At 40.3% G+C, this 15,790-nt stretch overlaps 1 long non-coding RNA gene across 1 annotated transcript; it reads left to right on the forward strand.

The window, feature by feature from the left end:
• Positions 1-1,798: 1,798 nt before the first annotated feature.
• On the forward strand, positions 1,799-13,191 carry LOC134759229 (uncharacterized). The gene is made up of 3 exons (XR_010135267.1): positions 1,799-2,052; positions 7,535-7,591; positions 9,549-13,191. It is a non-coding gene; the product is annotated as an uncharacterized lncRNA (long non-coding RNA).
• The last annotated feature ends 2,599 nt before the right edge of the window (positions 13,192-15,790 follow it).

Consider the following 15,790-nt stretch of genomic DNA (forward strand, 5'->3'; position numbering starts at 1 on the left):
GTGGCTGCTTTTATTCCAGTCATGTTGTTTTCATTCCAGACAACATGAATGATGAAGGGAGGAAAAAAGATACACCCCTTTCCTGTAAGAGAATTTCTAGAAATTATACGTGATGCTTGCAGTTACAGCTCATTGGAAAGCACTTAGTAGCATGGCCGCATGTGATTGCAATGGAAGATAGACAGTAAAATGTTTACTCTAGGTTACTACAGGTCTAGTTGAAAATCAGGACTTCTATGAGTAAGGTTGAAAGGAACAGAAAACGTTGATAAATAGCCAACATCTGTAATACAAGTAGATAAATTTGAGACATGTTTTGGAAATAAATTTAGCAGGATTTGATAACTGATTTAATGGGGATTGGGTGAGGACAAGAGAAGGAACAAATCTCATTTCTACTTTTCTGAGACAATCAATGGTAGTACCTTTTTGGAAAAGAAAAAAATGAAAAAAGGGGCAGGTTTAGGGCAAAGAACAAAAATTAATTCGCCGTTGGGAGCTTCCTCAAAATTATAGAGGGAGCAATTTATCAATTTTTTGTTGTTGTTCCATTCTAGAGATGTTCTATGCCCATATAGGAATGTGGGTGTGCATACCTGATATGTGTGTATACACACATATTTTATTTTTACAAAAATGGTAGGGTTTAATTATACCATTATATACCTAAAATCCTTTACTTGATATATATTGGGGATCTTTCCATATAATTGCATGAAGAAGTGCCTTACTATTTTTAATCATCACAGAGTATTTCATTGTACGGCTTTGCCATAATTTATTTAACCAGTTCTTATCTGTACATTTGTTTCTGTTTTTTTCAGATTATAAAAAGTGTTGCAATGAATGTCTACACTTTAAAGTAAAATTGTTGGGTTTAGGGGCACATTATTGAAAATTTTGGCTTGCGTGTTTTTTTCATAGAGGTGTCAGCAATTTCTACTCCCACTGGCAATATATCGGGATGCCTGTTTTCCTTCACTCTTGTCAACTCAATGTGTCAAGCTTTCTGATGGTTAAAATAACATTAGATTTTTGTTTTAATTTGCTTTTTCTTAGTATAAATGAAATAAAACACTTCACATGTTTAAAATGTTTCATTTCTTTTTCTAAACATGTCCTCATTTTTGCTATTGGATTCTTATTTTCTTATTTATTTGAAGGAACTGGTTATACGTTAGATTATCTGTTTTGCAAATATTTTCCTGTTTATCCTTTTTTGTCCTTGTAGTAAATTTCTTTCTATAAATTCAACTTATTTACTATGAATAGCTTCTTGTTATTAAGTAGGTTTAATACAGTTACCACGTTGGTGTCCATGCTTTAAACTTTATTCTCCTCTGTAAAATACATCATTTTACAGAAATGAGCTCATACTGAATATATCTTTTAGGTTTCTGCTTTTATTCTTACTTAATAATAAAAATCTTTCTAAGTCATTCATTGTTTTAACAAATTATTTTTAATGGTTTCATACATTATTCTGTCATTTGGAGTTAACAATAATTTACTCAAGCAACCCTCCCGCTGTTGCATAATTAGGTTATTTTCATTTTAAAAAAAAACCGATATAAGCTACAGCCATGGTAGTTTCACTATGATAAAGTCCTCAAAGTAAAATTTGGAGGTCATTGTGCAAAAGTACTCTCCTTGTGCTTCAATGCTTCCCGCAGCTAGACCAAGCCCCACGGCCCAGGAGCTGGAGTCGAAGCTAGGGGAAAGAAGGACCTTCCGGGCCCATAAGGCGGGAGGCAAGGAGGACCCCTGGGCAGCCCCGCGCTTGCGCGCCAATCACGGCCGTTATGGATTTCGATACGTTAGCAAACGGTCGCCTACAAAGGCAGAAACCGTTTAAATATTTCAGAAGGATTGATTTTCATTTTGCAAATATAATACTGGTTCATTTTCTTTCTCTTCCTCCATCCATTCTACTATTGAACATAAAACGTGTCAATAATATTGTAGTTCAGCATGTATCTCAGGATATTAAAAGGGCAGTGTGAGTCAGCTAGAAAAGGATGAACTTTCCCCAAAGATAAAGTGACCTATGCGGTAAGTCAGTCCTACGGGACTTCATATCCTCATTGGAGAGAGGTTTAGGTTGTTTCTAGTTGTAGCAGGGTTAGTTGCACCTTAGGTTGAAGCAAGATTTTGCTACTGGAAATTAAATATGGTTAAAGGAGGTGCTGTCGGCTGCCAATTTGACAAAGGATGGACCGTGCTGGTTTTGTATCAACTGGCCTAAGCTAGAACTTCATTTCCATTATGTCTCCATATCAGATTTGGCCAAAAGATATATCTATGCCAGATTTGGGAAGCAGAAGTGAAAGAGTAACCCTTACTCTGTGTAGCTGGTGCGGAAGGAGAGAAGTGTAGATGTACTGCTTGTGGGCTCTAGCTTGTCCGCGCCTGCCTCTATCTTGACTCCAGCTGGTGTCCTTTTCTGCCTGCCCTGCTGACCAACAGCAGCCCCAAGCCCACAGTCAATGCAGAGGCAACAGCCTTCCATGCACTTCTTCACCGGCTCCTGTTGTGGTCTCACTCTTGCAACTGGATGTTCCCAGTTCTCTATATGTAACCTGTGACTTTTCCTTCACTTGACTACTTCAGGAGAGGTGAATAGAGACTTTTCTCCAATTCTCCACCTTCCAACGGCGGCCTTACTTCCCTGTCTCCTCCCACTATTGTGCAAGGTCTAATTTTTTAATCCTTAGACTATAAACTCTGTGGAGGTAGCCACCTGTTTAGTTTACAGCTATAGTCCCAGTGCCTGGCACCCAGAAGACACTCATTAAATGTTTGAAGAATTATTAAAGCCCCCAATAATTGATAGCCCTTATTATTTATCCAGTACTTAGATTCTCAAATATGAAACACGAACAACTTGGTTTCATTATCCGGCTTAAAAAGCTTATCAGGGAAAAAGTTTTTAAAAATATATTTTGGGCAGCATTTGAGTCATTTCCCGCACCCCCAAACCTATGTCAGTCGATAGGAAGTCTGAAATTGCCTTGAGTTCTGTAGGCAGGACACTTCAGTGGGCTGAAAAGTGTTGGGCTTATACCTCACTGCTCACTGCTCATCATAACTCTTCCCCTCTGCTTGGATTTTTTTTCTTAAATATGCCATGGTCAGCAAAATTTTTATTTCCTTTCTTCTGTCAAGTGACTTCTTTAAAAACCCTAATTATCTTATACTACCTAAGTTTTAAATTGTCTGAGAGAAATATTTTCTTTTTGTTTTACCTAAGAGTATCTTTTCAATTTTCTTTTATTCTCTTTTCAAAACCATATTGCTCAACCATCTACAGCTTAGTGTGCAGCATTGTGGTATGAATATGTGGCTGGAAAGTCATTAGGGATTTAAAAGAACTATGAAATATATATTTTGACTTTTGTGGATAATTTTCTGGGAACAGATTTTTAAATACCTCAAGGCTTTTTTATATACTAATATCCTACCAAATATATGCCATTTTAGCAGCTCATAATAGTTATTAATAAAATATTATGATTGTTATTCTATTGTTTATCTCTTCCCTCATGTCTTCTCATGAGAAGCTCATATACATAACGTATATTATATTCTTCCATACTGACTATAACATATTGACTGTTTCTGACCCTTCTGTTTAACCAGTTTTAGCATTTTTCACTTTCCTCATTTTCAGTCATTCTTCTCTTTTTGAAGTATTCCCTGTTCACTTCCATCAGGTTGGAATTTCACTTTGGCCTCACAGTCCACTCAATCTCTTTAATGTCCCATGAGCACATCTTTCATGGTATCTAAGTAAGCTACCATGTAATTCAATCATTTTTCACACTTCTTGAATGTTAAAAAAATTAATACATAAACACTTAGAAAAGTAGAAAATTCTTCATTTAATTATATTAACTCTCAACAATCCTTAAAGTTCTTTAATTGTAAATTTCATTAAGGTAACAGGTTCTTGTTCATAACGTCAAAAAGTTGTATGTCATGTAATGCAAATTACACCATTATCCACTCTTCTCCATCTCTGATTCTCTCTCCAAAGGCAACAGCTTTCATCTCTTTTAACTGTTTTTTTTTCTATTATTTACTGTCACAAGCCTATAATATACCTCTCATACTATTTATTTTTCAGTTTGGTTCTTATTTATTGCCTTTCTTCTACAAAAGATGAGGAGTTGGCTGTCTTACAACTGGGCATGTAGCTTCTTCTTTCATTTCTTAATCTTGCAATATCATATTTTTAAAAATCTTATCAGTGTTTAGTGTTTATTTTGACAATGTAAATATTATTTACAGATGAACTTGTAGTGTATTAGGTTTACTTCTTTTTTGTAGACCTTTGCTTTTGTTTTTCCTTGACTATGCATTGCCTTGATTTTTCTTTAGTTAGTTTTCTAAGTAGTTATTATCAGTTCATTCTGCCAAATTCTGACAAGTCTTAAGTGCCTTTTGATACGTTCAAATGAAACTATCCAGTTTCTTTTATTTTCCTTTTTTCCTGGAGGCCACGGTCCTAGGTACATTGCTTTCATGAGCTCCTTCCTCCATAAAAAATAAAAATTATTTTACAGCCACGTTGGTATAAAGGTAAATATGATCAGGGTGGATTTATTATCATATAGTCACTGTTATTATATTAATTTTATCTCCTAATTTTAAAGGAAATTAAAATGATGACATTTTTGTAAATTCCTAACAGCGTCATGGGCCCTCAAGCACTATGCCTACTCAGCCTAGTGGATGAGTCGGCCCTGCGGAAGGCATTCTTTGCTTCTGAACCCCTCTTTTCTCCTGTTCCAATCTGGACTACTTATTCTGTAGGCCCTGAGATGTTTTCTTACTGTTATCCTGACAATTCAATTTTTTTCTCTCATATATCGGATCCCCTATTTCTGTGAATATGTGGCTGGTTTTCTTTCTGGTAGTATGCCTTCATTTTGATAGAGTGCATCTTTCAGAAGGCTCTGATATAGCATGTCTGGAGGTAAATATGAGGCCTTGCATGTGAGATAAATGTTTCAATCTACTCTCCTAATTGGTTGTATAGAGGAAGAGTAATCATTTTCCTCAACAGTAAGTTCTTAGTTGAAATGAACTTCTGTAATACAAGACAGATCAACAAGAGAAAAACAGAAGTTTATTAACATGTGTATTTCATACATACACGGAGACCCCCAGGGAATGAGTAGTTCTCAGAATTGGCTTTGAATTCTGGCTGATATAGCATCTTCAATAATGAACAGCAAATTTCTGGAGAGGTAAAGGAAAAGAACTTTAGGAGTGGCAACTTGTGGGAAGGCAAATGCATAGCAAATAAAGGCTAGCTAGTAATGTTTGTTAATGGAGATTTCCCTGGTATCATCTCCAGGTGGCAACAGTTTAAAGTTGTCTTATGTGGTTATCTTTTGGTCTCCCTGGTGGAAGGGAGGCAGAATACTTTTAGTTTTTGTATGTCCTGCTTTTAGGCAACTAGAGGGATGGCAGGGAGCTTCTCTGCATCTGCTTCTTCTTAATTACCTGCAGCTCAATAATCCTTTATATTTTGGAGTAGCACAACAGATAGTTTGGCTGGATATAGAATAATGGGTTGAAAATTATTCACCTCCTAGATTTTTTAAAACTGCGTACATCATATATGTTCATTGTAAAGAATGAAAAACATATAGAAAGAAGAAAATAAACTAAGCCTGAATGCTGCACCCTAAATTAACCATCAATATTCTGGGATCCTTATCGATAAGGGGGTCAAATAGTCTGTTTGGAATGTACCCTGTCACTTGCTCCCTGGTTTTCAGAACAGTCTTACTGCCTTTAGGGCGACTCTGGTCCTAAAGTCCAGAGCTTTGCTGAATTGACATCTCTGGAGAATAAACCAGTTTACTGCCAGTGGGGAGTGGATATGGACTGCTAAGTATTGAGACTTCCAGTTAGTTCCCCTATTTTTCATCTTACCTGTTCCACCATCGGGCACATGCCACCTCCAATTCAGGGCTTTTGAGGGATTTGCAGCAGAAACTACTCTGTTTATATTTCTGCCACTGCTGGCTTAGGTTTTCGCTTTCTCATCTTTGCTAAAAACTACTAATAAAACATCTGCATTGTTGCTTCCAAAATTGTATTGCTGTTGTCTCTTTGCCACTTCTATTCATTCTGTGGTTTGACCTTTTAAATTAATATCTTTAGGATCCTTATAGTGAGCTATAGGAGGGAGTAAAGGTATATGTCCATGTTCATTTTTTGATGATTAGTGGGAAGTGTCTCATAACATTCTTGTATACATTTATTTTTTATTTTTTTGAGATAGAGTCTGACTGTCACCCAGGCTGGAGTGCAGTGGCCCAATCTCTGCTCACTGCAACCTCTGCCTCCTGGGTGCAGGCAATTCTCATCCCTCAGTCTCCTGAGTAGCTAGAATTACATGGACACCACCCTGCCCAGCTAATTTTTGTATCTTTAGTAGAGATGTTTAGTAGAGATGTTTCTCCATGTTGGCCAGGCTTGTCTCAAACTCCTGACCTCAAGTCCTGACCTCATATACCTTGATCTCCCAACATCCTGGGACTACAGGCTTGAGCCACCACGCCTGGCCTTATATACATTTTTATACACTATTTTAGCGCTCTAGAATCCTAAGGGCAAAGTAACTATGTGTGTGGTATGTCTGTGTTAAGGATAAGATGGTATCAGCCCTAGAGCCTGATGCATAGTTGAGCCTTAATTTTATGCTATTACTATATTTATTTAATCAAAAACTTATCTTCCTTACTCCTTTTCCTCACATATAAGTAGCTTAAGTTTTAAAATATATTCTTTCTTCACACAATGACATTAAATCTATGTCAAAACAATTACCTTTCCAGGAACAAATAGAACCTGTCTTGCTTGGAACTTAAAAATAATTTTTCAAAATCCAGCAGAACATCTCTCCTTTTTGTAAAGCATGATTATGTCCTACCTACACACATTAGGAGAAACTATACCTTAAAAATATAGAAAATTTATGTTGGGGTGTGGCGATTCATGCCTGTAATCCCAGCACTTTGGGAGGCCTAGGCGGGCAGATCACTTGAGGCCAGGAGTTCAAGATCCACTGACTACCATGATGAAACCCCATCTCTACCAAAAATACAAAAATTAGCTGGGCGTGGTGGCACATGCCTGTAATCCTAGCTACTTGGGAGGCTGAGGCATGAGAATCACTTGAATCTGGGAGGTGGAGGTTGCAGTGAGCCAAGATCATGCCATTGTACTCTAGCCTGGGTGATAGAGCAAGACTGTATCTCAAAAAAAAAAAAAAAAGAAACAAACAAACAACAACAACAACAACAACAAAACTGTATATATAGAAATTTAAAATATAAAAATTTATCATAGCTGTAGACATAAAAGTTATAAAAATAAATCTACAATCATTTCAGTTTTTATTAACTCATTTACTTCTGATACTAATTAAAAATCTCTCATATAAGTCCATTTATAAGTCCAAATAGAATAAACAAATGTTAAGTATCAATAATATTTAAATTTTTTTTTATTCCAGACTCTGTTGGGTACAAGTGACACAGAAAGTCATCTCAAACTAGCTGAAACACAAAAGGTAATTTATTTGTTTCAATACCTGGAAATTCCAAGAGTTTTTTTTAGCTCTAGTTATAGCTGGATCAAGATGAGTGTCAAATGATATAATGATATTGTCAGTGTTTGAGTGTCTTATCTATCTATCATGTGTCTATCCATACATATCTATACCTACATATATACATATATCACACACGTTTTATAAAAATTTTATCATGTCGACAATGATATTTAAACAAATACCCGAATAAATATTAATCATTGAGTTTTCTCAGAAGGCTAAATCACTCACAAACAAAATGGAACATTTTTATATTTTTATAATTTCCTTCTGGTACTGTGGATCACAGCCACAGAAGGAAATCAGTCTAGTAATGTTATAGATAGGACATTCACTGGTCCCAATCTGATTTACATTTTCTTATGGACATTTGTGAATTTTTAGGTCTGCTTAGCATCTAAAATCCAGTGTATGTTTGGAATCTTTTTCAACATTATTAGCCATAGTGTGGAGGAGAGACTGCCTCACCCAATGGGAGATGAAAATGCCAAACTCTTGCTTGCGTAGACTCCCTTGGAGCTAGGACATGACCAAGTGAGGTACATTCCACTAATCAGATTCAGCCATGGAAGCAGGACCAGTAACTCAAAGAAGCAGGGACTGAGAGCCTACATTCAGACTGAATTCCTAGTGCAGCTGTGGCAGCAGAGCTAGAGGCAGTGTCACAGTGCAGTAGTGGAGGGGTTGGTGGTGCAGGCTGTAGAGTCTTTTGCTTGTTAGTGTTGGTAGGGATGTCAACATCAGGTGAGCTGTGTCATGTCTTGGTGAGCCTGTGTTTCATAGAACCCGGCTCTTCATACATGCTGGCAATGTAATCCACCCAATATCATTATCACAAACACCTTTCCCATTGAAATTAACCTGAGTTGGTTTCTGTTGCTTGCAGCTGATGAATGGATGACCTTCTCTTCCACTATGTCATCTCCTTTAGTTATGTATTTATTAACTTAAATCTCATATTACTCTCTTTGGCCTCTGCTACCTGAATCTTCTGGTATCAGCTGAAGAGGGAGTCTGGGAGGCAGAGAACTGGAAGTAAGGCCATACTGGGCCTGGGAGGCAGAGAGAGTCTTACTGGAGGGCCCTCAGAAAGTGAATTCAGCAGGCACCAGCCTCCAGCCACAGGTTCCTATTACCACACTTGCTTCCACAAGCCTGGTCCAGGCCACCATCACGTCGCCTGGACCATGGCCGTATTTCCTAGGGTCTGCCTACTCCTGTCCTTGTCCCTGTAAACACTTTATCAAACACAGGGATATTGTTAAAACATAATCAGATCATGTCAATTCTCTGTGAAAACCTCATTCTCTCAGAGTAAAAGTCCTTATAGAAGCCTAAAGGCCATACATGGTACCCGCTTCCTCCGAAAAATCCCATTCTCTTTATTACGCCTTGATCCCTAGGAGAACCTAAGTTCAAAAGGGGATGCTGGGCAGGGAGGGGCCACTTGCTAGGGTGCCCCAGCCCCTGTCTGCTTCAAGAGCCAAGTCATTTTCTCCTGGACCCCTCTGAGCTGAAGACAGGAAGAGCCGGGGGAGGGGGATCTCTTGGTCTGCGCCTCAGTTTCTCAAGAACAGCAACAGCAGAAAAATAAATTGAGAGATGAAGGGGCTACCACCATCCAAGTGGCCACAACCATCCACTCCCATGCCGGCCTGGAGTTAGCAGACGGGCGCCACTTTGCTCTGCTTGTCCCACGCCCATGGAGGGGGACACCGTCCGGAAGTGAAGGCCAGGAAAACAGAGGGGAGAGACAGCGGGGTGGGGTGGGAGCAGTCGCTGCTGTGAACTCGCTGGAGCCCAGACGCACGCAACTAAGGGGCAGCAGTGGGAAGAGAAACGGAGGGGTGGTGGGGGAGCGGGCGCTCTGAACGCCTGTTCCTTCTCTTCAGACTAGTCTTTGTTTATTTTGCAGCGCAGGAAGGCGGAAGGGAAGGCGGAGACCGGCAAGCGAGGGGAGAAGGCCCGGGGAAGACGCTCGGGACCAAGATGCGGGGCCCGGGTGCGAGCGGCTGAACCTCTCGGCCCCCAGGCGTGGTGACCTGGGTGGCGACGCTCGTGGAGGCCGAGGAGCTTCTGGACCGGCGCTTCGGGGGACCAAGTGGAGAGGCTGCTGGAGTTGTCGCCTGAGTCCTCCCTTAGTTCTTCGCGCCGGCCTCGCCCACGGCTCCGGGTCGCAGCCGCCACTGCAGTCTCCGCAGCACCGAGCGGGGCTCCACCGACTCGCGACCTCCAGCCTCCGCCTCAAGGGCAGGGAGCGCGGCTGGGTCTCTGGAAAGCCATTTTTAAATCACTGCCTCTGCTGCCCCCCATGTGAGGTCGGAGTGTCCTCCCCCGTCTTTGCTTTCAGGTTCTTTCAGGTTCCTTCGGGCAAACCCGCAGCTAAGAGTCCAGCTTGTGAACTTGAACCTGAACTTGCTGAAGAAGCTCCCGGCGGCCCCCTGCTGTCTGCTGCCTTTGTTTGAGGGAGAGGCTGGGGTCACCCGGTTGGGCCGCATTTCCGGGGCCGTCACCTGTCGGGCTGCCAGGCCGCGCGTACCTTGTCCCATCGGGGGCTCTGCTCTGCCTCCTGCGCTGATGACGCTGGTGGAAGGGAGGTATCAGGGACACTCTGGGGAGCTGTACCTGGCGGGCACCCCCCAGCTGCTCTCCGTGGGGTACGACACCGAGACCTGGTTGGGCTGCAAGGAGACCTACTGGGATTCCCGGGCTGGTGGCCGGGGAGACGAAGGCGGGGGGTGAGAGGCAGGAACCCAAGAGGCCCCAGGCCCAGCGCTGTGGGGCTGCTGTTGTCGTTCTGGGTGGAGGTCTGGCCAAACTGGCTTTTGCCCCGAGTGAGGAATTCCTGCTCTTTTTTGGTGTTGGTAAGAGGTCGCTATTCACAGAGGGGGCGGGGTTCGTCCCCTCCAGGCGAGTACGGGGCTGGCGGGCGCAGTGCTGCCTTTCTGCTCTGTCTCTTGATCCTGCTTAGGATCTTTGTGGCTCCTCTGAGTCTTCTTAGAGAGGCCGTGAAAGATGGGAAAGGCAGGTTGCTGAAACGCTGCTGCTTGGGGCCGGCAGAGACCCTGGTATAGGGAAGGTGCACCACTGTGGGTCAGATCAGCCGACAGTGGGGGTTTTAGGTGATGGGGTAACCTTACAGTTCGGATCTCTTAGAACCCAGAAGCAGGTAGGCGATCCCTGCTTCATCACACTTCACAGGGAGTCCTGGATCTTTCCTGGACTCCATGGACGCCATGATTCAGTATGGCGGAGGTCCGGGGCTTATGTTCCTGGTGTTCATGCTTCCTAATCATTCATGGATCCATCACAATGTGCTCTGAAGGGCCTCTCTTGCTGGGATTGAGAAGGATACATTTTTTGAGCAGGTTTTTATACTCAATGGACATGTAGAAGGGAATATATTCTACTCAGTTCCCCGTCCTGCAGCTCCTTGAAATTCTGTCCATCAAAAGCAGGGATCTGCTGACCAGAGGTGACTGCCACAGAAGGTATCCAGTTTGTAAAAGCTGAATTTGTTGCTGAAGCCAGAATTTGCAATCTTGATGTTTGTGTTAACATCCAAGAGCGTGTTTTCTGCCTTTAAATCTCTGTGGACAATACGTTTCTGGTGACAGCTTGCACAGCAGACACTTTTGGTAGAATTTGCTTCAGTCCTTTTTTTTCTTTTCTGCTGCCATGAGCAGGTATTCACAAACTTCTCCTCCTGGCTAGTGTGCTTCATGACAAAGCAAAGAGATTCCTCAATATCGATCACAGCAAATGTTTCACTATGTAGGGGTGATCCGAGCCTTCATGGTTCCTACTTTGTGGATGGTGTCTGGAGGAGATCTGCTGAGTCTCATCAATGAACTTCACAGCTGCTGCTTTCCCAGTTAAGAGGTCCCAGGCCAACCTTACCTTAGCCAGGTTGCCCTTGACGATGGTCTCAAGGATCCTAGCTGCCAGTAAGGGTCCCTTCTCAGCAGAGATGGCTGAGAGGCCCTGTGGCATGTGAGACTTACTGCTGGGCTTGGAGTCAAGGTGTCCCAGGTCAGCTTAATTTTGGGAAAAGCTGGTAAGAAGCTTGGTTCAAATCACTTGAGAAGAAAATCACTTACACAGTTCACCTGAAGAATGGATCTCTATAATGGAATTAAAGCACAATGCTGGACAAAAAGTAAGAAAAAGCAACAAACTGAAAAGGAAAAATTGAGTAAAAAGAATAAAGAACTAGAACTGGCAACCTCAGCCAAGCCAGGGAATTACATACATCTTGGAATTCCAAAGCAATGCTTCCTTATGAGGGCATAGGAAGAAATAAATCTAATAACAAGGCTGGGATTAATTCACGTGGTTTTCTCACATTTTGGTCTCAAGAACTTTTACTCTAAAAAAATTATTGAAGACCCCAAAGAGCTTTTTATGTGGGTTATAGTTATCAGTATTTACTTTATTAGAAATTAAAACCTGTAGGATGTTTCAGTGGTCTTTTCTAGTTTGAAGGGTTTAATAATTTTTGGCTTTTAAAGAGCCCATAATCAATTAAAATATTTTATTTTCCTTTAAATTGTAAATGATTGGTGTCATAATGATGCTACAACTTAACTGGCATTACAATACTATACAAATACGTTCCATTGTATAAGTCACAATAAGGTACATTATTAACTCTATAACATTTAGGGGAAGATAGCTTTTATCATATTATTTAAAGTTTTGCCTAGTTTCTTTGTAGTAGACTTATCTTTTCCATGAGCCAGAGAACCCGCTATATCAGTTTCAGTATCTTTAAATGTAGAGGTTGCAGCTGTGTGTTGAGAAAGCATGTTTCACTTAGCATGGGATGGGGACTTCGAGGTACTGGATATGTCACTGGCACCTCAGGGGAGGAAACCAAGATGCCCCTATATGATTTTAAACATGCTTTATTAAAGCGTGATACAGAAAAGTGCACAAATTGTCCACCTACAGCTTGGTGACTGTTCACAAATTGAACTGATCTAACTAGCCTCCAGAATAAGAAACAGGCCTTTACACACCCCCACCAGCCTCCCAATCCCCTTTTCAGTCACCTTCTTTGCAGTGATAACCACTATTCTATATTCTGACAGCATAGTTTCACTTGTTTTTGAACTTCACGTAAATGGGATCAGACAGTATTGAATCCTTTGTGTCTGCTTCCTTCACTCAATATTTTCCTGAGATTTTTCTATATTGTTTATTCTAAATGCCCATTGTATGACTGTAACACAATTTGTTTATCCATTTTACTGTTCTTGGGCATTTGGGTAGTTCTCACTGTGGATGCTAAGAAGAGTGTTGCTATAAACATTCAGGTCTTTTGGTAAGCATATACATGGCTTTCTGTTGGCTATTTATACCTAGAAATAGAGTTGCTGGCTTATAAGGTATGCATATTTTTAGTTTTAGTAGACATTGCAGTTTGTACCAATTTACCCACCCACCAATGTGAATATCTAATATTGCCTGCCTGTCTGTACGTGTGTACTGGCATAGCATTGTGGTTTTAATTTGCATTTTCCAGTGCCTAATGAAATAAAGCACCTTTTAATATGCTTATTGGACATATTTTTTTTCTGTGTTGTGCGTATTCAGTATTTTGCCCATTTTTCTGTTGGGTTGCTGGTATTGTTCTTATTGGTTTATGGGTATTCTTTAAATGTTTTAAGTATTCTTTATTTGATATGTCCCTGTATTTCCTCTCTCCTCACTCATCCCTGTTAACTCTCTGATGTCACTTCCTGCTATTTTACCCATGGATCGTCCCTTTCTAGCTACTAGAGTTCTTATTCCTTGAACATGCTAGCCATATTCCTACTCCAGGGCTCTGCACTAGCTCCAACTTATGCCTGGAATGTTCTTTTCCAGCGGTCCACATACACAAAATTAGAAATATAAATACATAGGATATTAGTATAAAGGCCCTTCTTTGGGTATCTATCATCCGACACCAGTAATTATCAACATTTTGCAATCTTATCCATAAATACTTCAGTATTCACCTTTAATAGATAAATATCTTTTTTAAACACAGACACCATGCCATCATCATATCTAACAATAGTACTGTATAAGACCAGTCCATATTCAAATTTCTCAGTTATCTCAAAGACGTCTTGTTACAGTTAACATGTTTGAGTAAAGGTGTAAACAAGTTGTACATGTTGCTTTTTTTTTTCTATAGCAATATCACCATTCAAAATACTGTATATTTTACTTATTAAATTTGTCTTAAAATTTTTTAATATTATTTTTATTTTAGGTTCAGGGGGTACCTGCGCGTGTTTATTACATGGATATGTTGTATAATGGTGGGGTTTGGACTTCTAATGCAGCCACCACTCAAATAGAGAATTTTTCAACCTTCACCCCTCTCTCACTCTCCCTGCTTTTGTAGTCTGCGTCTATTATTTCCATCTTTTATGTCCATATGTGCCCATTGTTTAGCTCTAACTAATAAGTGAGAACATGTGATATTTGGCTTTCTGTTTCTGAGTTACTTCTCTTAGGATAATGGCCTCCAGTTCCACCCATGTTGCTGCAAAAGGCATGACTTTATTCTTTTTTACAGCTGCATTATATTCCATGGTGGATATGTACATTTTCTTCAATCTGTTGATGGACACTTAGGTTGATTCCATGACTTTTCTATTGTGAAAAATGCTGTGATAAACATATACTTGCAGTTATTTTCTTATATATGTATTTTTTTTTTGAGACAGAGTTTCGCTCTTGTTGCCCAGGCTGGAGTGCAATGGCTCGATCTCAGCTCACCGCAAACTTCGCCTCCTAGGTTCAAGTGATTCTCCTGCCTTAGCTTCCTGAGTAGCTGGGATTACAGGCATGCACCACCACACCGGCTACTTTTGTATTTTTTAGTAGAGATGGGGTTTCTCCATGTTGGTCAGGCTGGTCTCGAACTCCCGACCTCAGGTGATCCACCCGCCTCAGCCTCCGAAAGTGCTGGGATTACAGGTGTGAGCCCCTGCACCTGGTGGCAGTTATCTTTTTTATGTAATGATTTCTTTTGGGTGGATACTCAGTAGTGGAATTACTGGGTCAAATGGTAGTTATATGTTTAGTTCTTTGAGAAATCTTCATACTGTTTTCCATAGAGGTTTTACTAATTTGCATTCTCAACCAGAGTGTGTAAGTGTTCTCTTTTCTCCACATCCACACCAACATCTACTATTTTTTGACTTTTCAATAATAGCCATTTTGACTCGTGTAAGATGATGTCTCATTGTGGTTTTAATTTGCATTTCTCTGATGATTAGTGATGTTGAACATTTTTTCATATATTTGTTGGTTGCATGTATGTCTTCGAGAAATGTCTGTTCTTGTCCTTTGGCCACTTTTTGATAGGGTCATTTTTTTTTTCTTGTAGAGGGGTCTGAGTTTCTTGTAGAGGCTGGATACTAGTCCTTTGTTGGAGCCATAATTTGCAAATTTTTCTCCTATTCTGTGGGTTATCTGTTTAATCTTTTTTTTTCTATGCAGAAGCTTTTTAGTTTAGTTAAGCCCCATTTATCTGTTTTTGTTTTTGTTGCATTTGCTTTTGAGGCCTTAGTCATACATTCTTTGCCTAGGCCAGTGTCCAAAAGAGTATTTATTTTCTAGGTTTTCTTCTAGGATTTTTATAGTTCCAAGTCTTACATTTAAGTCTTTAGTTCATTTTGAGTAATTTTGTAGAAAATGAGAGATAGGAGTCCAATTTCATTATTTTGCATATGGCTAGCCAGTTTTCCCAGCACCTTTTATGGAATAGGGTGCCCTTTTCCCATTGCTTATTTTTGTTTACTTTGTCAAAGGTCAGCTGGTTGTGGGTATGTGGCTTTATTTCTGGTTCTCTATTTTGTTTCATTGATCTATGTGTCTATTTTTATACTAGTACCATGCTGTTTTGGTTACTACAGCCTTGTAGTATGATTTGAAGTCAGGTAATGTGATACCTCCAGCTTTTTTCTTTTGCTTAGGATTGCTTTGCTAATCTGGCTCTTTCCTGGTTCTGTATGAGTGTTAGAATTGTTTTTTCTTTTTCTGTGAAAAATGACGTTGGTAATTTGATAGGAACTGTACTGAACCACAGATTGCTTTGGGCAATAAATTATTGCCATATTAAAGATATTGATTCTCCACAATCCATGAGCATGG

The sequence above is a fragment of the Gorilla gorilla genome, chromosome 8 (assembly GCF_029281585.2).
Source record: "Gorilla gorilla gorilla isolate KB3781 chromosome 8, NHGRI_mGorGor1-v2.1_pri, whole genome shotgun sequence".
Classification (NCBI taxonomy): domain Eukaryota; kingdom Metazoa; phylum Chordata; class Mammalia; order Primates; family Hominidae; genus Gorilla; species Gorilla gorilla.